The sequence below is a fragment of the Anthonomus grandis genome, chromosome 16 (genome assembly GCF_022605725.1).
Source record: "Anthonomus grandis grandis chromosome 16, icAntGran1.3, whole genome shotgun sequence".
NCBI lineage: Eukaryota > Metazoa > Arthropoda > Insecta > Coleoptera > Curculionidae > Anthonomus > Anthonomus grandis.
This window is the reverse complement of record NC_065561.1, coordinates 2,057,204-2,084,170: the sequence shown is the minus strand read 5'-3', so window position 1 is coordinate 2,084,170 and position 26,967 is coordinate 2,057,204. Positions and strand designations below refer to the sequence as shown.

At 30.9% G+C, this 26,967-nt stretch overlaps 3 long non-coding RNA genes across 7 annotated transcripts in view; 1 reads left to right on the top strand and 2 right to left on the bottom strand.

Annotated features, from left to right (window-relative positions):
- LOC126745462 (uncharacterized) overlaps positions 1 to 20,556 on the top strand; it is a 28,960-nt gene extending 8,404 nt beyond the window's left edge. Inside the window, exon 3 of the long non-coding RNA XR_007663558.1 lies at positions 20,398 to 20,556. This is a non-coding gene — a long non-coding RNA (uncharacterized LOC126745462). The remainder of the gene's footprint in view (positions 1 to 20,397) is intronic.
- LOC126745460 (uncharacterized) lies at positions 4,731 to 13,442 on the bottom strand. Of its 5 annotated transcripts, XR_007663554.1 has the most exons (5): positions 13,178 to 13,438; positions 5,611 to 5,875; positions 5,312 to 5,449; positions 5,108 to 5,241; positions 4,731 to 5,051 (listed from the first exon to the last, which is right to left on the bottom strand). It is a non-coding gene; the product is annotated as an uncharacterized LOC126745460 (long non-coding RNA). The 5 variants fall into 5 exon arrangements; XR_007663552.1 differs by having other exon boundaries at positions 5,312 to 5,875; positions 13,178 to 13,442; XR_007663555.1 differs by lacking the exons at positions 5,312 to 5,449; positions 5,611 to 5,875; positions 13,178 to 13,438 and adding exons at positions 12,611 to 12,752; positions 12,913 to 13,138.
- Positions 18,876 to 19,686, bottom strand: LOC126745463 (uncharacterized). The gene is made up of 3 exons (XR_007663559.1): positions 19,343 to 19,686; positions 19,038 to 19,175; positions 18,876 to 18,967 (listed from the first exon to the last, which is right to left on the bottom strand). It is a non-coding gene; the product is annotated as an uncharacterized LOC126745463 (long non-coding RNA).
- Positions 20,557 to 26,967: the final 6,411 nt, after the last annotated feature.

The following is a 26,967-nucleotide window of genomic DNA, read 5'->3' as shown; positions in this document are numbered from 1 at the left end:
ATGAGGATAATAATAGTATGGAAATAGAATTATACAGGGGGTTTTAAGGTTGAGGGCATAAATAAGGAAAATATTATTTGTCTTAACAGTAATCGGAATATACCGGGGGTTTTAAGGTTTTAAGGCATTTATAAGAAAAATAATATTTATAATAATAGTAATATTAATCTACAGGGTGTTTTAAAGTTTAAGTGCATTAATAAGGAGAATATTATTTATAATAAAAGTAATATTAATCTTCAGCATGTTTTAAGGTTTTGGTGCTTTCATAAGGAAAATATTATTTATAATTATAGTAATCGTATTATAAAGGGTGTTTTAAGGTTTAAGGACATTTACAAGAAAGATAATATTTATAATAATAGTAATAGCAGCATAACGGTTAGGACAAGGTATAAATATCTGGAAAAAAAATAATAGTGATAATAGTTTTATTTTAGTAGGGTTCTTTTAGTGGGGGTTGCTAAATTGGTAATAAATTTATATTAATAGTTTATCAATTTAGAAAAAAAAGACATTGATGCGGTGTCAAAAAAAGGTGTATTTTTATATTTTTTTACTATATTATTGAGATCACGGCTTTCATAGCTTCAATTCAACAAGTTGATAAATTTTTTTATTCGTTTTTTTTTCCTTAAATTTTTTTATTTTATTATAATTGCCTTTTAAAATAAAAATTTAAAAAAAAAACAAGAAACAAACCACTTTTTCCTATCCTAATACATTGCTTCTTATGGGACCTGATCTTCCTCTTTAGATTGTGACACTCGTATGAATCGTGGAAAAATTCGTCATAAAGCTTTTTTACTAGTTTTTGAATGGTCTTTAACCAGAAAAAAGAAATTTTGAATTTGGAGCATATTTTGAAAAAATGGTCATTTTGACCCCGGATTTTGTTCGAAAATCGAAAATTGCAAAGAAATAGGGTTTCTGTTCATTTTAGAGTCAAATTGGTAATAACCATTTTTAAAGGTACTCTGGAGTAGTGCAAGATAGAAAAATAAAAAATTGACATTTTTCCATAGGACTCTTGATAATTCGATATTTATGTTTTACAGTTTTATTCAATTTTCTCCGATTCTATAATAGCTAGAACAAATTCGTTTTGACAGGCCAATACCTCTTAATATACCCAAGAACTTTTATTTATTACAAAAAGTTGTCAGAGTTATAGTTTATTTATAAAAAAATAAAAACCATTTTTTCGAAATTTTTCGTGGGTATACCCCTTTCGATTTTTGACCAAAAAAAAATTATTTTTTTATTGAGTTTTTTTACTGGAAATTGTTAGTTTAGGGCTTACTTTAAAATCGGCCAATAATCATTTTAGGAAAAAAAAATTGTACGGGGAAAAAAAACCAGTTTTCTTTTGTTTTTCCCACATTTTTACTTATATCTCGGCTTCTATAGCTTCGATTCAATTCGTTGATTATTTATTTTTTTTTCTTATTCTTCTTCTGTCAATTCTTTTGATATCTTATTACTATTAACTTTCAAAAATTAACCTAAAAAATAAAAAAAATCCACGAAGAAACCCGGTTTTCTTATTTCCAAATATGAATTCTTATGGGACCTAATGTTTCTTTTTATATTGTGACACTCGTATAAATCGTGGAAAATTTTGTCATAAGGCTTTTTCACTAGTTTTTGAATGGACATTAGCTAGAAAAAAGAATTTTTGAATTCGGAGCATATTTTGAAAAAATAGTCATTTTGACCCCGGATTTGGTTCGAAAATCGAAAATTGCAAAGAAATAGGGTTTCTGTTCATTTTAGAGTCAAATTGGTAATAACCTTTTTTAAAGGTACTCTGAAGTAGTGTAGGATAGAAAAATAAAAAATTTACATTTTTCCATAGGGCTCTTGATATTTCGATATTTATGTTTTACAGTTTTTTTCAATTTTCTCCGATTCTATGATAGCTAGAACCGATTTATTTTGACATGCGGATACCTCATAAAATTCCTGAGAACTTTTATTCGAAACAAAAAGTTGTCAGAGTTACAGTTAATTTAGAAAAAAATAAAAACCATTTTTTCGAAATTTTTCGTGGGTATACCCCTTTCGATTTTTGTCCAAAAAAAAAATTATTTTTTTATTGAGTTTTTTTACTGGAAATTATTAGTTAAGGGTTTACTTTAAAATTTGCCAATAATTATTTTAGGAAAAAAAAAATGGTACCTTGGGAAAAAACAAGTTTTCTTTTGTTTTTTCCACCTTTTTATTAATATCTCGGTTTCTATAGCTTCGACTTAATTCACTGATGGTTTTTTTTACTCCTTTTTCTTCATCTGTCTACTCCTTTCATATATAATTAGTATTGGCTTTCAAAAATAAAACTGAAAAATTACAAAAATCCACGAAAAAACCCGATTTTCTTATCCCCAAACATCAATTCTTATGGGACCTAATCTTTCTATTTATATTGTGCCACTCGTATGAATCGTGGAAAAAATTGTCATGAAGCTTTTTTACTACTTTTTAAGTCGTCTTTAAGTAGAAAAACGAAATTTTGAATTCGGAGCATATTTTGAAAAAATGCTCATTTTGACCCGGATTTTGTTCGAAAATCGAAAAATGCAAAGAAATAGGTTTTCCGTTCGTTTTAGAGTCAAATCGGTAATAATCTTTTTTAAAGGTACTCTGAAGTAGTATAGGATAGAAAAATAAAAAATTGAAATTTTTCCATAGGGCTCATGATAATTCGATATTTATGTTTTACAGTTTTTTTCAATTTTCTCCGATTCTATGATAGCTAGAACCGATTCGTTTTGACATACGGATATCCCGTAATAATCCCGAGAACTTTTGTTTGAAACAAAAAGTTCTCAGACTCACAGTTAATTCAGAAAAAAATAAAAATCATTTTTTCGAAATTTTTCGTGGGTATACCCCTTTCGATTTTCGACCAAAAAAAAAATTTTTTTTTTATTGAGTTTTTTTACTGGAAATTGTTAGTTTAGGGCTTACTTTAAAATTTGCCATTAATCATTTTAGGAAAAAAAAATTGTACGATGGGAAAAAGGACGTTTTCTTTTGTTTTTCCCACATTTTTACTTATATCTCGGCTTCTATAGCTTCGATTCAATTCGTTTATGGTTTCTTTTATTTCTTATTCTTCTCCTGTCAATTCTTTTAATACTTTATTACTATTGGCTCTCAAAAATAAAACTGAAAAATCAAAAAAATCCACGAAAAAACCCGGTATTCTTATCCCCAAACATGAATTCTTATGGGACCTAATCTTTCTCTTTATATTGTGGCACTCCTTTAAATCGTGGAAAATTTTGCTATTAAGCTTTTTTACTAGTTTTTGAATGGTCTTTAACCAGAAAAAAGAAATTTTAAATTCAGAGCATATTTTGAAAAAATGGTCATTTTGACCCCGGATTTTGTTCGAAAATCGAAAATTGCAAAGAAATAGGGTTTCTGTTCATTTTAGAGTCAAATTGGTAATAACCTTTTTTAAAGGTACTCTGAAGTAGTGCAGGATAGAAAAATAAAAAATTGATATTTTTCCATAGGGCTCTTGATAATTCGATATTTATGTTTTACAGTTTTTTTCAAGTTTCTCCGATTCTATGATAGCTAGAACCGATTCGTTTTGACATACGGATACCTCGTAATATTCCCGAGAACTTTTGTTTGAAACAAAAAGTTCTCAGACTCACAGTTAATTCAGAAAAAAATAAAAATCATTTTTTTGAAATTTTTCGTGGGTATACCCCTTTCGATTTTCGACCAAAAAAAAAATTTTTTTTTTATTGAGTTTTTTTACTGGAAATTGTTAGTTTAGGGCTTACTTTAAAATTTGTCAATAATCATTAAAAAAAAAAAAAATTGTACCGTGGGAAAAAACCAGTTTTCTTTTGTTTTTCCCACATTTTTACTAATATCTCGGCTTCTATAGCTTCGATTCAATTCGTTAATAGTTTCTTTTATTACCGATTCTTTTCCTGTTAATTCTTTTTATATTTTATTACAATTGCTTTTCAAAATAAAAATGAAAAAATCGACATAAAAACCTGGTTCTCTTATCCCAATATCCTAATAAATGGGACCCTGTTTTCCCTTTATCTTGTGGCACGTATAAATCGTGGAAAATTTACTTAATAAACTTGTCTACTAAGTTTTGCATGGCCTTTAAGGTAAAAAAAGAAGTTTTGAATTTTAAGCATAATTTGAAAACGCAAATAAAATTATTTTGAATTCAGCGATTATCTGCATACTTTGGTGAATACGCCATAACTTTCATCAGTACGACAGTGAATTAATTGATGAGTTGATTCAGCATATCCACCCTAGATGTCGCTAAAGAATTAACATTAATATTTTTAGTATATTTTTTTTATCTTGGATGGCCTTTTTAATAGAAAGGTTTACTTTACTTACACTCATGAGACCTAAACTTTTTTGCTCTTGGTTTAACCTGGCTTTTTAGGGCAGAGCCTATTCCCTTCACCAAAAATGTAGGAAATAGTGAAAATAATATTGTCATTTGCCAATAACGACCTTTATTCTCCTTAATGTTTTTAGGCTCTAATGCTACATAACATACAATCATAATTTTTAATGAAGATATTACGTGTGTGTCTATATTATGTGTTATGCTTTAATACATGTTATCCTTATCTTAATAAAAAAATTTATATATGTACATATAATTTCTGCATATTCTATGTGAAGTATACAATTATTATTTAAATAATGTATAAAACTAATTAACTTAATAAGATTACAAAAATATTTATTACATGTCAAACCTGTATACAACTGAACTTTGTCATGATTATTTTTTATGTGCTCATATGAAAAACTTAATTTTAACTTCTGCACTTTTTTCTTTCACATCCTCCAGTTTTTTGCGGCAAAATGAATTTTAGCTCTGCTGTTGGTGCAAAATTGAAATCATGTCCCTTACTGGAATTTGACACCGGCTCACCTTCTACAAAATTGTTGACAGTGTCTCTGTTTGAAGTACCATGCTCCAAAGAAGTGGACGAACTTGAAATCGGTATAGATATGTTTGTACTAAGCAATTCTGTATTTACCTTGAAAAAAATCAAGCTTTGAAAAAAATAAAGATAAGTTGGAAGTATAGACTTACCTAGGTTTTTGACAATTTCTTTAATTTCTCCTTGGTTAACCTCTTTGCATGTGGAAAAGTAGTGAGGCCATTCATTGTATTTTTGTCAACAATTACATACCAATGCATGGACTGAAGGTTTTTTATCCATTTGCCTACAAGGAACAAAATTTATAGATTACCTCATTTAGGTATTAAAAAAAATGAAAGATTTAGTAAAAATACCTTAGTATTCCTTGGCAAAGATATTCATTTTTCTTTTTCCAGGGGCTCTTTTGAAAATTTAAAGATATGACAGGTCCGTTTTTCGCTATGATGCTTTCAATCTGGTGCAAAACACATAACCTTTGTTGGTGTAGTCCACTAAAATAACAAAAACAAAATCAAATATAACAATCAAAACATTATGACATAACCTTAAAATGTATGTATTTTCATAAATTTCAGGATTATTCACTAAAAATTGGTAATTATGAAACTGAATTAAAAAAAAAAACTTGTATGTGTGTAATTGTGATACTTACATTTTATTTTCATATAGGAAAGTAAGAAAGATGCGGAGACTTAAAAATATCTTCCAACATTTGTTTGGATTTTGGGAACTTCCGTTGCCGGTGGCGTTTATGCTTGTGGGCCGGAAAGTGACATTGAAATGACAAGTGAAAGTCTCTTCGTCTTCTTCTTTTTTTCTTCGATTTTTATGGCTTAAGCCCGATAGCAACCAACGTGAGTCAGAATTATGCAAAAACATGTTAAGGTGGCTTTACATAAAGGAATTAAGCTGTTTACCTTCCAAACAATACCAAAGTTGTTAATTCGTTTTTTTAGGCATAATTAACAATTAAATTGTAAATAATGGCTAAGAGTTAAACGATACACTTTATAAGATTAAAATTAATAATAGACAGAATTTTATAACTTTTATTGCTACAGAATAGATGTAACTATTTGCTAGTATAGTACTTTTTTCAATCGGACCAAAGCAAATTTTTTAAATTATTTCCAATGTTGATCTGGTTTACGATTTTATTACCGATTCATTTTAGAACCCTGACATAATTTTGATATATGCAGGTTTTGAGAATATTTTCTACTAAACTAAAATTAAAGAGCGGAGCGTATTGTAACACATCATGGTTCTCTGAAGCATGATACCCAGAAATAAGTAAGTAATATTTCAATGAAATTTATTTCTGATTATAATATATAATAAGACCTTTCCTTTTCTCTCTGTATTTACTATAGATTGACGAAAAACAAAGAAAAACACAAAGTCACGGTCTCACAACATGTAATTAAACGGGCTACACGTGTTTCGCTCTAGTTAGAGCATCATCAGTTACAGCATAAGTGTGTGGATGGCTTCTAAAGGCCTGATGATGCTCTAACTAGAGCGAAACACGTGTAGCCCGTTTAATTACATGTTGTGAGACCGTGACTTTGTGTTTTTCTTTGTTTTTCGTCAATTTTGTATGTTGGTCTCTTAGAGAATAATGGATGAGATTTTTGGATTTACTATAGATGTTAATTTTTTCGAAGTACTAAAAAAAGAAAAAGTTGGGTAGAGCACCATGCCGAGGCTAAGATTTGAACTCAGAGCCTTATGAGGATACGGCAGGTCTCTTCCCCACTGCGTGTTTAGGGCACTCCTTGGATAATTGTGGAGATTTTTTTTTGTAGTACTGACAAAAATTTTAAAAATTTCTACTGGTCCCCACGGACCAAAGTAGACGCGAAGCGTCTACTTGTTACAATACGCTTCGCGTATTGTAAGAACGCACCGTACATAGTTGGGTGATTTTCGGGACCCTGCGTCACATAAACGTTAATAACTTTGCTTCTATGGCGAATTTTTTTTTCTGGTTTTCACCGTTATATGTGGGAAGGTTGAGGCTACGTGACGGTGTAGATTTTTTTTGGCCACGCCGCCCCGAAGGGGCGGGCGTGGCAAAAAACCGCATTTTTCGCGAAAACAGCCGCTGCAGAGGTTTGTGAAAAACTGACTGAGCCGAATTTTCTGAAACTCACTGACGTCAAAGCCCTTCATGGGAAGCAGTGCAGAAGGGGAGCTTAAAAAAAAAAACCCATTGGAAGTCGGATTTTTCTGTGAATGAAATTTGAACTTTTTGCGCGGTACCTCGCGGACTTAAACGGCCGTGGGGCCTAAACGGTAATGTTCCCGATAATGCGAATAAAACAGCCCTTTTCTACGTAAATGTAGCTTTCTTTTTTATCTTAACTATTTTTTTCCAAAAGAAACTTCTTCCGAGATAAACGAGTTCAAACTTAAAATTTTTTTTTTCGAAAAAAAAAAAAGTGAATTTTTCGAGAAATAAATTTTTTTCTACTTCTAAAAAATTTTTTTAATTTTTTTTGTTTACACCGTTTGAAAGCCTAATCCTTTAGGATTAAATAGAGGTATTATTCATGGTGCTACGTATTATACGGGGTGAGCTGTGTTAACAAATATAAACCCCTTTTTGAGCCTTTTTTTGACCGTTTTTTTCTACTTTTCTTAATAACTCTTTATTGGCGGCACCTAGAAATTTCAAACTTTCAGCATTTTAAGAACTTTTTAAATCCTATTTTTCGACATAATCTACAGTCTTCTACGTAGAGCAGTTTTTGCTCTACACCTTTTTTTAACTTTGACGCTTTATACCGGCATACCTATGACACCTACGGAAACCATTTTTTTTCTGAAATCACCGGACACTATCTGGCTATAATCCACTAAAAACCGTTTTTCTTCAAATATTACCATTTTCCGGAGGCCCGCTGTTATTTAAGAAAAACCCCCAAAAATAAGCCGTTCCAATCAACCAGTCATACCGTCGACACCACGGGAGCCAACGCATGGTACAAAATAGTTGGCGGTCCAGCACCAAATTGACCCAATGTAAAGGCATACGGACGACGTCACTATCGAGTTGCACATGGTCAGATGACGTAAGCGCGGGGTTTTCGGGGTATTGTGGCGGCAAATTCGGCCCGTTTACGCTACGAGTTAGAGTAGGAAAAGCGGTTTGAGAGAAGGATGGAGGATGTCTCGCAACAATTATAAACGCGTCGTGTTCATCTCGTGACGTCATGAGTTATTTTATTAATGAATATTATTAGTATTATGGGGACAATTTTACGCGGTTTCTTGATAAATTACTAGGATAAATAAAATGAATATAAATATTAAGAAATATATATTTGAAATATACAGAGGGTATTGATATTACGGAACATTTATGAGGATAATAATAGTATGGAAATAGAATTATACGGGGGGTTTTAAGGTTTTAAGGCATTTATAAGGAAAATATTACTTATAATTATATTAATCATATTATAAAGGGTGTTTTAAGGTTTAAGGACATTGACAAGAAAGATAATATTTATAATAATAGTAATAGCAGCATAAAGGTTAGGACAAGGTATAAATATCTGGAAAAAAAATAATAGTAATAATAGTTTTATTTTAGTTAGGGTTCTTTTAGTGGGGGTTGCTAAATTGGTAATAAATTTATATTAATAGTTTATCAATTTAGAAAAAAAAGACGTTGATGCGGTGTCAAAAAAAGGTGTATTTTTATATTTTTTTTACTATATTATTGAGATCACGGCTTTCATAGCTTCAATTCAATAAGTTGATAAATTTTTTTATTCGTTTTTTTTTTCTTTAAATTTTTTTTATTTTATTATAATTGCCTTTTAAAATAAAAATTAAAAAAAAAAAAAACAAGAAACAAACCACTTTTTCCTATCCTAATACATTGCTTCTTATGGGACCTGATCTTCCTCTTTAGATTGTGACACTCGTATGAATCGTGGAAAAATTTGTCATAAAGCTTTTTTACTAGTTTTTGAATGGTCTTTAACCAGAAAAAAGAAATTTTGAATTCGGAGCATATTTTGAAAAAATGGTCATTTTGACCCGGATTTTGTTCGAAAATCGAAAAATGCAAAGAAATAGGTTTTCCGTTCATTTTAGAGTCAAATCGGTAATAATCTTTTTTAAAGGTACATTAAAGTAGTACAGGATAGGAAAATAAAAAATTAAAATTTTGCCATAGGGCTCTTGATAATTCGATATTTATGTTTTACAGTTTTTTTCAATTTTCTCCGATTCTATAATAGCTAGAACCAATTCGTTTTGACAGGCGAATACCTCTTAATATACCCAAGAACTTTTATTTAATACAAAAAGTTATCAGAGTTATAGTTTATTTATAAAAAAATAAAAACCATTTTTTCGAAATTTTTCGTGGGTATACCCCTTTCGATTTTCGACCAAAAAAAAAATTATTTTTTTATTGGGCTTTTTTACTGGAAATTGTTAGTTTAGGGCTTACTTTAAAATTTGCCAATAATCGTTTTAGGAAAAAAAATTGTACGGTGGGAAAAAACCAGTTTTCTTTTGTTTTTCCCACATTTTTACTATAGTATCGCGGGTTCTGTAGCTTTGATTCAATTCGTTTATGGTTTCTTTAATTCCTTATTCTTCTCCTGTCAATTCTTTTTATATCCAGTTACTATTGGTTCTCAAAAATAAAACTGAAAAATCAAAAAAATCCACGAAAAAACCCGGTTTTCTTATCCCCAAACATGAATTCTTATGGGACCTAATCTTTCTATTTATATTGTGGCACTCGTATGGATCGTGGAAAAATTTGTCATAAAGCTTTTTTACTAGTTTTTGAATGGTCTTTAACCAGAAAAAAGAAATTTTGAATTCGGAGCATGTTTTGAAAAAATGGTCATTTTGACCCGGATTTTGTTCGAAAATCGAAAAATGCAAAGAAATAGGTTTTCCGTTCATTTTAGAGTCAAATCGGTAATAATCTTTTTTAAAGGTACTCTAAAGTAGTACAGGATAGGAAAATAAAAAATTAAAATTTTGCCATAGGGCTCTTGATAATTCGATATTTATGTTTTACAGTTTTTTTCAATTTTCTCCGATTCTATGATAGCTAGAACCGATTCGTTTTGACATACGGATATCTCGTAATATTCCCGAGAACTTTTGTTTGAAACAAAAAGTTCTCAGACTCACAGTTAATTCAGAAAAAAATAAAAATCATTTTTTCGAAATTTTTCGTGGGTATACCCCTTTCGATTTTCGACCAAAAAAAAAATTTTTTTTTTATTGAGTTTTTTTACTGGAAATTGTTAGTTTACGGTTTACTTTAAAATTTGCCATTAATCATTTTAGGAAAAAAAAATTGTACGGTGGGAAAAAGGAAGTTTTCTTTTATTTTTCCCACATTTTTACTTATATCTCGGCTTCTATAGCTTCGATTCAATTCGTTTATGGTTTCTTTTATTTCTTATTCTTCTCCTGTCAATTCTTTTAATACTTTATTACTATTGGCTCTCAAAAATAAAACTGAAAAATCAAAAAAATCCACGAAAAAACCCGGTTTTCTTATCCCCAAACATGAATTCTTATGGGACCTAATCTTTCTCTTTATATTGTGGCACTCCTTTAAATCGTGGAAAATTTTGCTATTAAGCTTTTTTACTAGTTTTTGAATGGTCTTTAACCAGAAAAAAGAAATTTTAAATTCAGAGCATATTTTGAAAAAATGGTCATTTTGACCCCGGATTTTGTTCGAAAATCGAAAATTGCAAAGAAATAGGGTTTCTGTTCATTTTAGAGTCAAATTGGTAATAACCTTTTTTAAAGGTACTCTGAAGTAGTGCAGGATAGAAAAATAAAAAATTGATATTTTTCCATAGGGCTCTTGATAATTCGATATTTATGTTTTACAGTTTTTTGCAATTTTCTCCGATTCTATAATAGCTAGAACCGATTCGTTTTGACATACGGATACCTCGTAATATTCCCGAGAACTTTTGTTTGAAACAAAAAGTTCTCAGACTCACAGTTAATTCAGAAAAAAATAAAAATCATTTTTTCGAAATTTTTCGTGGGTATACCCCTTTCGATTTTCGAACAAAAATTTTTTTTTTTTTTATTGAGTTTTTTTACTGGAAATTGTTAGTTTAGGGCCTACTTGAAAATTTGCCAATAATCATTTAAAAAAAAAAAAATTGTACCGTGGGAAAAAACCAGTTTTCTTTTGTTTTTCCCACATTTTTACTAATATCTCGGCTTCTATAGCTTCGATTCAATTCGTTAATAGTTTCTTTTATTACCGATTCTTTTCCTGTTAATTATTTTTATATTTTATTACAATTGCTTTTCAAAATAAAAATGGAAAATAAAAAAAATCGACATAAAAACCTAGTTGTCTTATCCCAATACCCTAATAAATGGGACCCTCTTTTCCCTTTATCTTGTGGCACGTATAAATCGTGGAAAATTTACTTAATAAACTTGTCTACTAAGTTTTGCATGGCCTTTAAGGTAAAAAAAGAAGTTTTGAATTTTAAGCATAATTTGAAAACGCAAATAAAATTATTTTGAAATCAGCGATTATCTGCATACTTTGGTGAATACGCCATAACTTTCATCAGTACGACAGTGAATTAATTGATGAGTTGATTCAGCATATCCACCCTAGATGTCGCTAAAGAATTAACATTAATATTTTTAGTATATTTTTTTTATCTTGGATGGCCTTTTTAATAGAAAGGTTTACTTTACTTACACTCATGAGACCTAAACTTTTTTGCTCTTGGTTTAACCTAGCTTTTTAGGGCAGAGCCTATTCCCTTCACCAAAAATGTAGGAAATAGAGAAAATAATATTGTCATTTGCCAATAACGACCTTTATTCTCCTTAATGTTTTTAGGCTCTAATGCTACATAACATACAATCAGAATTTTTAATGAAGATATTACGTGTGTGTTTATATTATGTGTTATGCTTTAATACATGTTGTCCTTATCTTAATAAAAAAATTTATATATGTACATATAATTTCTGCATATTCTATGTGAAGTATACAATTATTATTTAAATAATATATAAAACTAATTAACTTAATAAGATTACAAAAATATTTATTACATGTCAAACCTGTATACAACTGAACTTTGTCATGATTATTTTTTATGTGCTCATATGAAAAACTTAATTTTAACTTCTGCACTTTTTTCTTTCACATCCTCCAGTTTTTTGCGACAAAATGAATTTTAGCTCTGCTGTTGGTGCAAAATTGAAATCATGTCCCTTACTGGAATTTGACACCGGCTCACCTTCTACAAAATTGTTGACAGTGTCTCTGTTTGAAGTACCATGCTTCAAAGAAGTGGACGAACTTGTACTGGGTATAGATATGTTTGTACTAAGCAATTCTGTATTTACCTTGAAAAAAATCAAGCTTTGAAATAAATAAAAATAAGTTGGAAGTATATACTTACCTAGGTTTTTGACAATTTCTTTAATTTCTCCTTGGTTAACCTCTTTGCATGTGGAAAAGTAGTGAGGCCATTCATTGTATTTTTGTCAACAATTACATACCAATGCATGGACTGAAGGTTTTTTATCCATTTGCCTACAAGGAACAAAATTTATAAATTACCTCATTTAGGTATTAAAAAAAATGAAAGATTTAGTAAAAATACCTTAGTACCTATTCCTTGGCAAAGATATTCATTTTTCTTTTTCCAGGGGCTCTTTTGAAAATTTAAAGATATGACAGGTCCGTTTTTCGCTATGATGCTTTCAATCTGGTGCAAAACACATAACCTTTGTTGGTGTAGTCCACTAAAATAACAAAAACAAAATCAAATATAACAATCAAAACATTATGACATAACCTTAAAATGTATGTATTTTCATAAATTTCAGGATTATTCACTAAAAATTGGTAATTATGAAACTGAATTAAAAAAAAAACTTGTATGTGTGTAATTGTGATACTTACATTTTATTTTCATATAGGAAAGTAAGAAAGATGTGGAAACTTAAAAATATCTTCCAACATTTGTTTGGATTTTGGGAACTTCCGTTGCCGGTGGCGTTTATGCTTGTGGGCCGGAAAGTGACATTGAAATGACAAGTGAAAGTCTCTTCATCTTCTTCTTTTTTTCTTCGATTTTTATGGCTTAAGCCCGATAGCAACCAACGTGAGTCAGAATTATGCAAAAACATGTTAAGGTGGCTTTACATAAAGGAATTAGGCTGTTTACCTTCCAAACAATACCAAAGTTGTTAATTCGTTTTTTTAGGCATAATTAACAATTAAATTATAAATAATGGCTAAGAGTTAAACGATACACTTTATAATATTAAAATTAATAATAGACAGAATTTTATAACTTTTATTGCTACAGAATAGATGTAACTATTTGGTAGTATAGTACTTTTTTCAATCGGACCAAAGCAAATTTTTTAAATTATTTCCAATGTTGATCTGGTTTACGATTTTATTACCGATTCATTTTAGAACCCTGACATAATTTTGATATATGCAAGTTTTGAGAATATTTTCTACTAAACTAAAATTAAAGAGCGGAGCGTATTGTAACACATAATGGTTCTCTGAAGCATGATACCCAGAAATAAGTTAGTAATATTTCAATGAAATTTATTTTTGATTATAATATATAATAAGACCTTTCCTTTTCTCTCTGTATTTACTATAGATTGACGAAAAACAAAGAAAAACACAAAGTCACGGTCTCACAACATGTAATTAAACGGGCTACACGTGTTTCGCTCTAGTTAGAGCATCATCAGTTACAGCATAAGTGTGTGGATGGCTTCTAAAGGCCTGATGATGCTCTAACTAGAGCGAAACACGTGTAGCCCGTTTAATTACATGTTGTGCGACCGTGACTTTGTGTTTCGTCAATTTTGTATGTTGGTCTCTTACAGAATAATGGATGAGATTTTTGGATTTATTATAGATGTTAATGTTTTCCAAGTACTAAAAAAAGAAAAAGTTGGGTAGAGCACCATGCCGAGGCTAAGGTTTGAACTCAGAGCCTTATGAGGATACGGCAGGTCTCTTCCCCACTGCGTGTTTAGGGCACTCCTTGGATTATTGTAGAGATTTTTTTTGTAGTACTGACAAAAATTTTTAAAATTTCTACTGGTCCCCACGGACCAAAGTAGACGCGAAGCGTCTACTTGTTACAATACGCTTCGCGTATTGTAAGAACGCATCCATCTAAATTGAGGGATTTTCGGACCCTGCGTCACATAAACGTTAATAACTTTGCTTCTATGGCGAATTTTTTTTTCTGCTTTTCACCGTTTTATGTGGGAAGGTTGAGGCTACGTGATGATGTAAATTTTTTTTGGCCACGCATGGCAAAAAACTGCTTTTTTCGCGAAAATAGGGTCCATGATCGGTGGGGGAAAAGTGACTGAACCGAATTTATTGAAACTCATTGACGTTAAAGCCCTCTATGGAAGGCAGTGCAGAAAGAAAGCTTTTTAAGATAAACCCTCTAGAAGTGGGATTTTTCTGTGAATGAAAATTGAACTTTTTGCGCGGTACCTCGCTGACTTAAACAGTTGTGGGGCCTAAACAGTAACGTTCTTAACAATGCGGATAAAACAGCCCTTTTCTGCGTGAATGTAGCTATCTTTTTTGTTAAAACAATTTTTTTCAAAAAGCAACTGCTTCCGAGATAAGCGAGCTCAAACGTAAAGTTTTTTTTTCCGAAAAAAAAAAAAAGTGAATTTTTCGAGAAATGATTTTATTTCTACTAGTAAAAAATTTTTATAATTTTTTCTGTTTACACTATTTAAAAGCCTAATCCTTTAGGATTAAATAGAGGTATTAATCATGTCGCTAGGTATTATACAGGGTGAGCTGTGTTAACAAATATGATCCCCTTTTTGAGCCTTTTTTTGACCGATTTTTTCTATTTTTCTTAATAACTCTTTAATGGCGGCACCTAGAGATTTCAAACTTTCAGCGTTTTAAGAACTTTTTAAAAGCTATTTTTCGACATAGTCTACAGTCTTCTACGTAGAGCGGTTTTTGCTCTACACCTTTTTTTAACTTTGACGCTTTATACCGGCATACCTATGACACCTACGAAAACCATTTTTTTTCTGAAATCACCGGACACTATCTGGCTATAATCCACTAAAAACCGTTTTTCTTCAAATGTTACCGTTTTTCCGCATCGAGCTGTTATTTAGGAAAAACCCCCAAAAATAAGCCGTTCCAATCAACCAGTCATACCGTTGACACCACGGGAGCCAACGCATGGTACAATATAGTTGGCGGTCCAGCACCAAATTGACTCAATGTAAAAGCATACGGACGACGTCACTATCGAGTCGCACATGGTCAGATGACGTAAGCGCGGGGTTTTCGGGGTATTGTGGCGGCAAATTCGGCCCGTTTGCGCTACGAGTTAGAGGAGGAAAAGCGGTTTGAGAGAAGGATGGAGGATGTCTGGCAACAATTATAAACGCGTCGTGTTCGTCTCGTGACGTCATGAGTTATTTTATTAATGAATATTATTAGTATTATGGGGACAATTTTACGCGGTTTCTTGATAAATTACTAGGATAAATAAAACGAATATAAATATTAGTAAATATATATTTGAAATATACAGAAAGTATTGATATTATGGAACATTTATGAGGATAATAATAGTATATAAATTGAATTATACGGGGGGTTTTAAGGTTTTAGTGCTTTCATAAGAAAAATATTACTTATAATTATAGTAATCATATTATAAAGGGTGTTTGAAGGTTTAATGACATTTACAAGAAAGATAATATTTATAAAAATAGTAATAGCAGCATAAAGTTAGGACAAGGTATAAATATCTGGAAAAAAAATAGTAATAATAGTTTTATTTTAGTTAGGGTTTTTTTAGTGGGGGTTGCTAAATTGGTAATAAATTTATATTAATAGTTTATCAATTTAGAAAAAAAAAGACATTGATGCGGTGTCAAAAAAAGGTGTATTTTTATATTTTTTTTACTATATTATTGAGATCACGGCTTTCATAGCTTCAATTCAATAAGTTGATAAATTTTTTTATTCGTTTTTTTTTCTTTAAAATTTTTAAAATCTTTAAAAATTTTTTTATTTTATTATAATTGCCTTTTAAAATAAAAATTAAAAAAAAAAAAAACAAGAAACAAACCACTTTTTCCTATCCTAATACATTGCTTCTTATGGGACCTGATCTTCCTCTTTAGATTGTGACACTCGTATGAATCGTGGAAAAATTTGTCATAAAGCTTTTTTACTAGTTTTTGAATGCTCTTTAACTAGAAAAAAGAAATTTTGAATTCGGAGCATATTTTGAAAAAATGGTCATTTTGACCCCGGATTTTGTTCGAAAATCGAAAATTGTAAAGAAATAGGGTTTCTGTTCATTTTAGAGTCAAATTGGTAATAACCTTTTTTAAAGGTACTCTGAAGTAGTGCAAGATAGAAAAATAAAAAATCGACATTTTTCCATAGGACTCTTGATAATTCGATATTTATGTTTTACAGTTTTATTCAATTTTCTCCGATTCTATAATAGCTAGAACCAATTCGTTTTGACAGGCGAATACCTCTCAATATACCCAAGAACTTTTATTTGATACAAAAAGTTGTCAGAGTTATAGTTTATTTATAAAAAAATAAAAACCATTTTTTCGAAATTTTTCGTGGGTATACCCCTTTTGATTTTCGACCAAAAAAAAATTATTTTTTTATTGAGTTTTTTTACTGGAAATTGTTAGTTTAGGGTTTACTTTAAAATTTGCCAATAATCATTTTAGGAAAAAAAAATTGTACGGGGGAAAAAAACCAGTTTTCTTTTGTTTTTCCCATATTTTTACTTATATCTCGGCTTCTATAGCTTCGATTCAATTCGTTGATTGTTTCTTTTTTTTTCTTATTCTTCTTCTGTCAATTCTTTTAATATCTTATTACTATTAACTTTCAAAAATTAACCTAAAAAATAAAAAAAATCCACGAAGAAACCCGGTTTTCTTATCCCCAAACATGAATTCTTATGGGACCTAATCTTTCTATTTATATTGTATCACTCGTATAAATCGTGGAAAAATTTGTCATAAGGCTTTTTTACTACTTTTTAAGTCGTCTTTAAGTAGAAAAAAGAAATTTTGAATTCGGAGCATATTTTGGAAAAATGCTCATTTTGACCCGGATTTTGTTCGAAAATCGAAAAATGCAAAGAAATAGGTTTTCCGTTTGTTTTACAGTCAAAACGGTAATAATCTTTTTTAAAGGTACTCTAAAGTAGTACAGGATAGAAAAATAAAAAATTGAAATTTTGCCATAGGGCTCATGATAATTTGATATTTATGTTTTATAGTTTTTTTCAATTTTCTCCGATTCTATGTTAGCTAGAACCGATTCGTTTTGATATACGGATACCTCGAAATATTCCTGAGAACTTTTGTTTAAAACAAAAAATTGTCAGGGTTACAGTTAATTTAGAAAAAAATAAAAATCATTTTTTCGAAATTTTTCGTGGGTATACCCCTTTCGATTTTCGACCAAAAAAAAATTATTTTTTTATTTAGTTTTTTCACAGGAAATTGTTAGTTTAGGGCTTACTTTAAAATTTGTCAATAATTTAAAAAAAAAAAAATGTACCGTGGGAAAAAACCAGTTTTCTTTTGTTTTTCCCACATTTTTACTAATATCTCGGCTCCTATAGCTTCGATTCAATTCGTTAATAGTTTTTTTTATTACCGATTCTTTTCATGTTAATTCTTTTTATATTTTATTACAATTGCTTTTCAAAATAAAAATGGAAAATAAAAAAAATCGACATAAAAACCTGGTTGTCTTATCCCAATACCCTAATAAATGGGACCCTCTTTTCCCTTTATCTTGTGGCACGTATAAATCGTGAAAAATTTACTTATTAAACTTTTCTACTAAGTTTTGAATGGCGTTTAAGGTAAAAAAAGAAGTTTTGAATTTGAAGCATAATTTGAAAACGCAAATGAAATTATTTTGAATTTAGCGATTATCTGCATACTTTGGTGAATACGCCATAACTTTCATCAGTACGACAGTGAATTAATTGATGAGTTGATTGAGCATATCCACCCTAGATGTCGCTAAAGAATTAACATTAATATTTTTAGTATATTTTTTTTATTTTGGATGGCCTTTTCAATAGAAAGGTTTACTTTACTTACACTCATAAGCCATAAACTTTTTTGCTCTTGGTTTAACCTGGCTTCTTAGGGCAAAGCCTATTCCCTTCACCAAAAATGTAGGAAATAGAGAAAATAATATTGTCATTTGCCAATAACAACCTTTATTCTCCTTAATGTTTTTAGGCTCTAATGTTACATAACATACAATTATAATTTTTAATAAAGATATTACATGTGTGTCTATATTATGTGTTATGCTTTAATACATGTTCTCCTTATCTTAATAAAATTTTTTATATATGTACATATAATTTCTGCCTATTCTATGTGAACTATACAATTATTATTTAAATAATGTATAAAACTAATTAACTTAATAAGGTTACAAAATATTTATTACATGTCAAACCTGTATACAACTGAACTTTGTTATGAATATTTTTTATATGCTCATATGAAAAACTTAATTTGCAAAACTTAATAAGCAAAATGAATTTCGGCTCTGCTGTTGGTGCAAAATTGAAATCATGTCTCTTACTGGAATTTGACATGGGCTCACCTTCTACCAAATCGTTGACAGTTTCTCTGTTTGAAGTACCATGCTTCAAAGAAGTGGACAAACTTGTACTGGGTATAGATAAGTTTGTACTAAGCAATTCAGTATTTACCTTGAAAAAAATCAAGCTTCGGAATAAATAAAGATAAGTTGGAAGTATAGACCTACCTAGGTTTCTGACAATTTCTTTAATTTGTCCTTGGTTAACCTCTTTGCATGTGGAAAAGTAGTGAGGCCATTCATTGTAGTTTTGTCAATATTATATTAATTACATACCAATGCATGGACTGAAGGTTTTTTATCCATTTGCCTACAAGGAACAAAATTTATAGAATGCCTCATTTAGGTATTAAAAAAAATGAAAGATTTAGTAAAAATACCTTAGTATTCCTTAGCAGAGATATTAATTTTTCTTTTTCCAGGGGCTCTTTTGGAAATTTAAAGAAATGACAGGTCCGTTTTTCGCTATGATGCTTTCAATCTGGTGCAAAACACATAACCTTTGTTGGTGTAGTCCACTAAAACACAAAAACAAAATTTAACACAAATATAACAATCAAAACATTATGACATAACCTTAAAATGTATGTATTTTCATAAATTTTAGGATTATTCACTAAAAATTGGTAATTATGAAACTGAACTTAAAAAAAAACTTTCGTATGTGTGTAATTGTGATACTTACATTTTATTTTCATATAGAAAAGTAAGAAGGATGTGGAGACTTAAAAATATCTTCCAACCTTTGTTTGGATTTGGGAACTCCCGTTGCCGGTGGCGTTTATGCTTGTGGGCCGGAAAGTGACATTGAAATGACAAGTGAAAGTGGGCGTCTTCTTCTTTTTTCTTCGATTTTTATGGCTTAAGCCCGATAGCAACCAACGTGAGTCAGAATTATGCAAAAACATGTTAAGGTGGCTTTACATAAAGGAATTAAGCTGTTTATACCAAACAATACCAAAGTTGTCAATTCATTTTTTTAGGCATAATTAACAATTAAATTGTAAATAATGGCTCAGAGTTAAAGGGTACACTTTATATTATTAAAATTAATAATAGACAGAATTTTATAACTTAATTGCCACCGAATAAATGTAACTATTTGGTAGTATAGTACTTTTTTCAATCGGACCAAAGCAACTTTTTTTTAAATATTTCCAATGTTGATCTGGTTTACGATTTTATTACCGATTCATCTTAGAACCCTGACATAATTTTGATATATGCAAGTTTTGAGAATATTTTCTACTAAACTAAAATTAAAGAACGGAGCGTATTGTAACACATCATGGTTCTCTGAAGCATGATACCCAGAAATAAGTAAGTAATATTTCCATGAAATTTATTTCTGATTATAATATATAATAAGACCTTCCCTTTTCTCTCTGCATTTACTATAGATTGACGAAAAACAAAGAAAAACACAAAGTCACGGTCTCCCAAAATGTAATTAAATGGGCTACACGTGTTTCGCTCTAGTTAGAGCATCATCAGTTACAGCATAAGTGTGTGGATGGCTTCTAAAGGCCTGATGATGCTCTAACTAGAGCGAAACACGTGTAGCCCGTTTAATTACATGTTGTGAGACCGTGACTTTGTGTTTTTCTTTGTTTTTCGTCAATTTTGTATGTTGGTCTCTTAGAGAATAATGGATGAGATTTTTGGATTTACTATAGATGTTAATTTTTTCGAAGTACTAAAAAAAGAAAAAGTTGGGTAGAGCACCATGCCGAGGCTAAGGTTTGAACTCAGAGCCTTATGAGGATACGGCAGGTCTCTTCCCCACTGCGTGTTTAGGGCACTCCTTGGATAATTGTGGAGATTTTTTTTTGTAGTACTGACAAAAATTTTAAAAATTTCTACTGGTCCCCACGGACCAAAGTAGACGCGAAGCGTCTACTTGTTAGAAGAGCCATAGTCGAAGTCGTTTATAATAATCAGTAACTCATCGTTACCATTAGGGCCACCGGGACGGTTGCGCGGCAGCGGCGTAGACATTTTTAAAAAGTGATTTTAGTATATTATATAAATTATTATTTATTTAAGCTCATAATAATTTTATTATGATTTCAATATTATTGTCTCGATTATTGTAATGAAAATATTTAGTGTAATTTATAATAAAATGATAAATAATAACTAATTTATAATAGGTATAATGAAATTATAAATGTATGTAGTTCAATAAATGAAGGAAACTTTGTTGCAATAGAGAAAAAATGAAAACTCCAAGTCTCAGTCTCAAAATGCCTTTTTAATTAATCAGGTACTAAGAAGACCTTAGCAGGTCATCTAGCTATAAGGTCTAATGATGCTTTATTAGCGAAACATGTTACCTGATTAATTAAAAAGACATTTTGAGACTAAGACTTAGAGTTTTCATTTTTTCTCTAGTTACGTAGGTCTCTTTGAGATAATGGACGAGTTCTTTCAATTTGTTGCAATAAACAAGTTTTAAATAATAAATATTGTACCTCTATAATGGTTAAAACGCGCTAATTATCAGAGGTTTCATCAGGAGAACTTGAAGAAGAATCATCGCTATCACTATTTCCAGAGCCAGGAGTGATAATAAGTGGTTCCACAACAATTTCAATGTGATTATCCAAATCCCACTTTTTTTGCTCCTTTTTCACCACATGTTCGATGCACTTTTGCCAGTTGGTGGGTGTTACATTACCGATAGCTTTATTTAATAACACTTTAAGGTCATTTAATTTAAACGTTGTATTCTTGCTGGCCACTTCGCCTTTTATTTGTGCCCATATAAGTTCTATCGGGTTAAGTTCACAATGATACGGCGGTAACCGCAATATTGTAACCCCATTGTTTCGCGCCATTTCATCAACCACATATTTAATATATTGTGCTTTGTGGACACGAAAAATATCAAGCAATTATGCCTTAAGCATGTCTTCGTCAAATTTTATATCGCCTTTTGATTTTAACCAATCTTTTATATCATTTTTTCGCCAAGCAGTCGTGGGTATTTTTTCCACTCGCCGACTATGATAAGTCACTATAACTGAACCGGGCTGCATACACTTGAACACGGACGAAAACCATTTTTCAAAAACCTCAGCGTTCATGTCTTCATGATAGTCTCCCGATTTTCTGGATTCAAAAACATTCAGACCTCGTTCATCGGTATAATAAATTTTTCTTTCTTCGCGCCGATGTTAACGAATTTCATCTAAATATTTCCTTCGCCACAAAACAATCTCTTTTTTGTCAATCAAAAAACTTTTCCGGTTCCTTTTTAAATAACGAAAATTTAAGTCGCGTACTGTTCGCTTTAAAACACCAACGGAAATTTTAGGTAAATAATAATTGTCACTATCAAGTTCGGCTTTAATTTTCTTAATAGTTGGAATCTCATTTCTAAAAAAAAATCCGTGCACTTTTCGCCTAATGATATATTTTATGTCCTCATCTAGAACAATTTTTTTCCTGCCCCTTTTTTCTACTTTTTTTTTGTTTTCATTAACTTTAAGAGACCTGAAAACTGTTCTGGAACTAACTTTTGTCAAATCTCCGCATAATTCTGCCGCGTCCTCAATCGACAAATCGGGATTTTTAGCACGAACACTTTCATATACAGTTTTAACTAGTTGATATTCCGCAGAAGTGAAATAATGTCTTTTTGCTTTTTTGGCAGGCGGCGGGACACAACTTGTCGAAGGTTCTTCGTTTTCCATATTTAACAAAAACACCGTATTAAACACCGAAGAAAAATACCGTAAATTAATAATATTATAAGTAATAAAATAAATTTATAATATATATATTATTTATTATAATAACGTATCATAACGCAAGCAACTGCAACAACACTAAAATAAACAATAAACCCGCAAACACGCCCATGGGATGTATCAAATCAACGTATAACAAGGAAAGCATGTGTCTGCGTTTATAGGCGTTGCCATTCTGTTAAAAGTAATGACTGTTTATCTCGCTGCCCCATTTACCGCGAAACAAAAGAGAAAAGGACGAGTAATATACTTGGCACCACTGCGCGCTTTATGCGAGCAAGGCGGGACTATGACAACAACCACTGAGTTCACACAATTGGAGTAGGCGCGTGTCACCGGCTTTCAATGGATTTTGTATTTAGGGAATTTAATATTATTTTAAGCCACTCTAGTTGTGTTGCTTGTTGGTTTTTTCTGACGTCACTGACTATTATAAACGACTTCGACTATAAATATATGTAAGAAAATTTAAATGAAAAAGTCCATGAATATTTAGTCAGGACTGATTGTTTTTTTAAGATAACAAACTTAGTGGTGACAGGCGATTTACTACAGATAACAGCTATATGTACAGATCGTGTTTTCGTTCGTTACTTATAGAAAACCGCATAGAGGCGAAATTTTGCAACGTCACGCGTGTACGAGTGCCTGCGACAGAGCACCGCCCCGGCCGGCCCGAGGACGGGATTAGTAAACATCTGACTTTTGTGGGAGCTGCGTCGTTTGGCGACAAAATGTTTCAAAATATTGCGCGAAAATCCAGGCATTTTTAAAATATTTATTCTAATATGGGTTTTACAGACATGACAATGTGTAAAACCCGCATAGAATTGTAATCTTAAAATGTTTAATATGCTGTTTACATAATGAGATTTAAAGCGTTATTCTAATGAAAAATAAAATATCAACTCTGATAAAAATATAATAAAAAATCAGAAATAAATCTCTAATAAACAAACTTAACAACATTTTATTTTTTAAATAAAAGGCTCAAATAAACCGCGTTCTTTCGCTAAACAAAAACTTAACCTATTGTAAAAGCTATTTCGCACCTTCAAAAGAGTTTCAGGTAAAATGGAATTGGCATCTTCGAAAATTTTGTTTCGCAACTCCTCTAAATTTATTTTCCTACTAAATTCATGCTTGTAAATGGTCTGCTTAAGGTAACTCCACAGATAAAAGTCATTTGAAGACAAATCTGGAGATCTAGGAGGCCATTTAATATCGCCAGTCCCACTAATAAAGCGGTTAGGAAAAGTATTTGTTAAAAATTATTTTTTCCTAGCCGCGTTATGAGCAGGACAGCCATCTTGCTAAAAATAAACCGATCCCAGGTCTAAATCAGGTAGGATTTGAATGGCAGGAAGAACTTGGTTTTGCAGCAACTCAAGGTACTTTTGGGCGTTTAAAGTGCCATCAATAAAAAATGGCCCTATAAAATTGTCGCCCAAAATACCTGCCCAAACATTCAATTTCTGAGGATACTGGGTATGAAACTGAAAACTTCTGTGCTCGTTTTCTTGAGACCAATAACGAACAATGGAAGAATTGTGTTTGCCATGTAATGGAAAAGAAGATTCATCAGAAAACAAAATATTTTTTAAAAAATATTCGTTTTCATTTGCCTTTTCCATCATGGTTTCACAAAATTCCATTCTTCGCCACTGGTCTTCAGGAAATATTTCCTGAGTTATGAATACTTGAAACATTTGTACCCATATTTTTTCCAGATACGAGCAACAGTTTTATTGCTCATTCCCAGTTCCTCTCCAACACTTCTAGTGGACCGTGTCGAATCAAGTTCTAGGGTACTGCAAACCATTTCTTCCCGCCGTTCTATATCCTGGACCACTTCAATAGGTGGTTCTTGACGTTTTGTGTGGCATTTTTTTACAATCTTGAAGACAAAAAGATGTCTCAAAATTTGTAACCACTTTTAAAACCGTTTTTGCACAAGGAATCGGTCTATTCTCAAATGTCACTGAAAACAAATCTCTACATTGTACTGCCAAATTGCCTCCATAAAACCATTTAATTAGTTGAACTCTTTCGGAAGGTGAAAAAAACACTAAATTAACGGTCAAAAATTATTAATGCAACGTGCAGTAACACAGCAAAGTGAGGTCTGCTGACTCCTGGTTCAAAAAATAAAAACGAAAAATTCCGCCGCCTGCAAGCCGCAACCAAGCGGTGTTGCCATTATTTTGGGTAATACGTAGCTCACGATAACACGATCTGTATATTGATTGTTACAGAAAATATCTAGAAATAAATGTGCGGCACAGAGAGTCCTTGATAACGTTTTAATTTTATAAAAAACTCTATTAACTCCATTAGGGCATTGAAGGTAAAATAAATAACAATGAAAACCTTAAATGGGCTATAGAGTAACATAAAAAATTATGTCAATCAACAGATGTTAAGAAATAATGAAAACCCAAAATAGCAAGAAATATGAAAAGTTTAAGAACTGGAGGCTGAAGCTCTTATCGACAACAATAAAGAAGAGGGTAATTACCTAGAGTAAATACCTCCTGCAAATGTAATTCTATTTTTACATATACAAAATTCGATTAGCTACACTTAATGATTAACAATACAGATACTGCTGTTATTAAATCATTGGGAGGTGAGATCGGAGGTAAAAAAAATTAGTGCGCTTGAGATTACACAACTGAAGTAAAACTCGTTTAGGCTTATTTATATGTATATTTATGCACAATTTCCGTATGTAATTTGTTCTTAGTTAATGGTTATGGAGCACCACTTTCATATTCAGGGTCTGTATAACTTCCTGCTATACTTTCTTATTATTCACCTGAAAATTTATAAAATATGAACTTTAAAATTAATTTATAATTTTATTCACTTTTAATGCAGAATAATTAGTACACTGAATAACACAAATTAATTTATAAATTTTTTCAAGACCGAAATGAAATTACGCAATAATCAAGAAATCGCCGTTCGCGTAACGCTAGCAAACTCGCAAAGTACTGATTGAAATATATACATATATATTTCATACACTGACACAAGTGCCAGCATTATCAAAAAACCCTATCAAACTAACACAGCACTTCTGAACTAGACTGGAATATATCCAGAAGGAGTATACTTGACATATTAGTATTTATTAATATTTTTACTTGTAAACTTTTCAAGATAATATTAGAATATTTGTAAGATAAATCCAGTTTTGGTCAATTGATTTTTAATTTTTGTAATATTTACTATGTCATGGAGCTATATATGACACATTTAAAGAAAAAGGCTATAATTCGATAAAAATTTAATGACACGTTTAGAAACATTTATCATTTCATTAGAGTTATCGCAACCAAATTATATTAGTGGAGTGCATATTCGCCAATTATCTAAACCCGGTCTAACTCAATCCAAACTAACTGAGGGACAGGGACAAGTAATTTACGTTTATCTCTAAACAGCAGATTTATGTGATGGTTATTCGATTGGACTGTCTAACAGCTGAAACGAAAACTTAATTGTTTCTATTAGGTTAAACGTTAGACTGCACAATGAATTTGTAATTATTTAAGACTGGTAAATTTTATATTAAATTAATTTTAATTACATAACTAAAGCAGTAAATTAATAAATTAAAATTCAAAATCAATGTCAAAAACTAAAATTAAAGAGTAAGCTTTTCGTTAACATAGTCCAATATCATCCACAATACTATATACAGGGTGGTCCATTTAACTTGAGACATCGCAATATCTCGAAAACTAAACATGTATCCAGAAAGTGTTTCATGTGAAGTTTGAATAATTTCCAGGGGGCCATAAAATGACTTCATTGGTTTTGCCTTGAGTGGACGTCTTCAAGGTCAAATGAAGGTCAACTGAGCTAACTTTTTTGCATAGAAACCTCTATTTTTTTAATAGTATCTGATTTTGCGTTAAAAAATGAGTAACTTTCATCTGACACTTTTTTACATGCGACCTCTCCTTTTCAAGATATTAATCCTTGATTCTTTGATATGATTATATATATATATATATATATATATATATATATATATATATTGATTTTTTCCTTGATAATGACATTAGAAACAGGAATAGCTTTGGTTCAGCAAATCTTCAATATTGTTGTGATAAGGCATTGTGGATCAATGATTAATGCAAGTTGTTATGATGCGAAAATTTTCTATAGTGAACAGATCTCACGTATTTATCCCAGGTATTTCAGGCGATTGTAAGCAAATACTGATGAATAAAGTAAATGAGAAATTATTTTGGTTCACAGTATTCGTTCAGTTATCAAGTATTTGACTATTTTGTTAAGTGACTATGGAATGCCTAACAATAAATGAAAAAGTTGAAATGGTCCTTATCTATGGTGAATCTGAATGGAATATTAATAAAGCCATTGAACTGTATACCATGCGACATCCTCAACGGCGACTTCCATCGCGAGCATCATTTTATCGTGTAGTGAACCACTTTATAGAATATGGAAGTGTGAGAACGCTAAATCGATCACAAAAGAGAAGCATTACCAGTCAAAATAATGAAATTGCCGAACAGCT